The following is a 2,220-nucleotide window of genomic DNA, read 5'->3' on the forward strand; positions in this document are numbered from 1 at the left end:
TTATATTTTAAGAATATTCTTTTATTCACTTAATCTTATTCTGGAAGACACTGAAGCATTTCTAAGAGGTTGCTTAATTTCATTAGCTTTTCTGAAAACAAAAGCACAGCATGAACACCTAAGTAGAAAAATAAAATTACTAAATATGTCAGAGGAGGGAAAAGCCCCAACCAGCTTTAAAGACCACAGACTTTCTAAACTCATCACTGTAGTAACTAAAATTATAGCCACAGTCTTGGAGATCAAAACTTGCTGCAAGACTTAGTGCTCTAGTACTCTGTATGTGTCAGGACAACAAGGCTATGTCTGAAATTGAAAGAGCTGTCAAAGCAGTCTCATATGGTCCTCTTCTGTTAACCAATAGTTTTACTATAATACTGAACATTGTTCCTTTCTGAGCTACATTTTGTCTCCTTTTAGTTAGAATAGTCTCTGAAAGCTATACAGAGAACAGTAATTAATAGCATTTTTAATCTCAGGTGTCACTATGTAGGCAGAAAGGGACATAGGATGCAAAAAAGTAATAAAGCTTATATTGGCTGTAGGCTTTTGTGAATATTTCCAAGTTTGGAGACAATGAAAAGCCTGATTGTAGGGTCGCTCAGTGCTATTTTACTTAAAGGTTAAGTAGAATGGTAGCTGATGGTAAAATTACTGGTTATATGGCAGTCAGTCAGCCACGAATTTAAAGGGAGTTGAATGGATAAATCCTCATCCATTCAAAGCAAATAAAAGGAAAAACACTCATTTTTACTCAAGTGGTCCAGCTTCCACATTTCAGTGAAAAATTTAATGTAAAAGCATACTGGATTTTTTGCCTTCTTCCGGATTTTTGGGCCAGAGTTATTGTCACTTCTGATCCTCAAAAATGCCAGTAATGGAAGAGTCAGCAGCAATGACAATGGGAACAGCAGTGGTTAAACATTAACTGGTGACAGAATTTCATCTCTTACAATATGAAGTCTAATTAGCATTAATATATTCTTCAAGCTGCATTGCACCCAGTGTTTTGCATACATAAGTACAGGAAAATATAATTTAATAGCTTGGTAGATCAAAGGGCTCCATGTAAGACCCAGATATCTGCTACACACAGAAGCGGCAGCACCGGTTGGGATTTGTGGCCTCTCTTCCAAGTGAACACCATGATGGCATGGAGGAGGAGGGACTGGGAGGATGGCAGTGGAATCTAAGGATGTGGAAGTGAACCCCAGATGCCTTATGGATCTGCACTTTTTAAAGAGCAGAAATTTACGAGTCCAGATGCCTAACACACATTAATTCTACCTTTTAGAGAAACAGGTAACACAAAAAGGCTATGGTTGAGGTTGGCTTTTAACAGAGTTTGTTCAGAATATACACTAGAAATAGAAGAGATGCAGTGACAGTCTTAGAACCATAGTCACAGAATGGTTTGGATTGCAAGAGACCTTAAAAATCACCAGTTCCGAACCCCCTGCCATGGCGCACCTTCCACTCGACCAGGTTGTTCAAAGCCCCATCCAACCTGGTCTGGAACTCTTCCAGGAATGGGGCATCTACAGCTTCTCTGGGCAACCTGTTACAATGCCTTACAACTGTCAGAGTAGAGAGTTTCTTCCTAATTATCTAATTTAAACCCAACCTCTTCCCATTTAAAGACATTCCCTCTTGTCCCATCACTACACGTCCTTGTAAAAAGTCCCTCTCCAACTTTCTTGAAAGCCCCCTTCAGGTACTGAAAGGTGCTATTTGGTCTTCCTGGAGCATTCTATTTTCCAGGCTGGACAGCCCCAACTGTCTCAGCCTGTCTTCAGAGAAGACGTGCTCCAGCCCTCTGACCATCTCTGTGGCCTTTCTTGAAACCACTCCTTTGTGGATGCTCATCTTCCTACTATCCCTATTCTATATGCTGTATTCTAGCTGAAAGAAAACAATAGCTTTATCTGTTTGTTGCAAGGAGTTTAATATATACATATAATTAATATAATGTAATGCTTACAAAGTATTTTGAAAAAAGAATATGAAAGTACTAAGGGCTGTTAGTATAATAGATATCTTAATTTTTTTCATAGAAGTCATGTAGCAGACAGTTTTAAAGCAATATCATGAAAGACTAGGAGCACTTACTAGTTTGAGGGCATGAAATAAATAATGGATATCCATTCCTGGGAGCTTTTTCTTCTTTGGGTAGTACTATTTGTTCCTTAATTTATTACTTCTTTATCCCAAGACATATGT

The sequence above is a fragment of the Onychostruthus taczanowskii genome, unplaced genomic scaffold (assembly GCF_017590055.1).
Source record: "Onychostruthus taczanowskii isolate IOZ18803 unplaced genomic scaffold, ASM1759005v1 scaffold26, whole genome shotgun sequence".
Classification (NCBI taxonomy): domain Eukaryota; kingdom Metazoa; phylum Chordata; class Aves; order Passeriformes; family Passeridae; genus Onychostruthus; species Onychostruthus taczanowskii.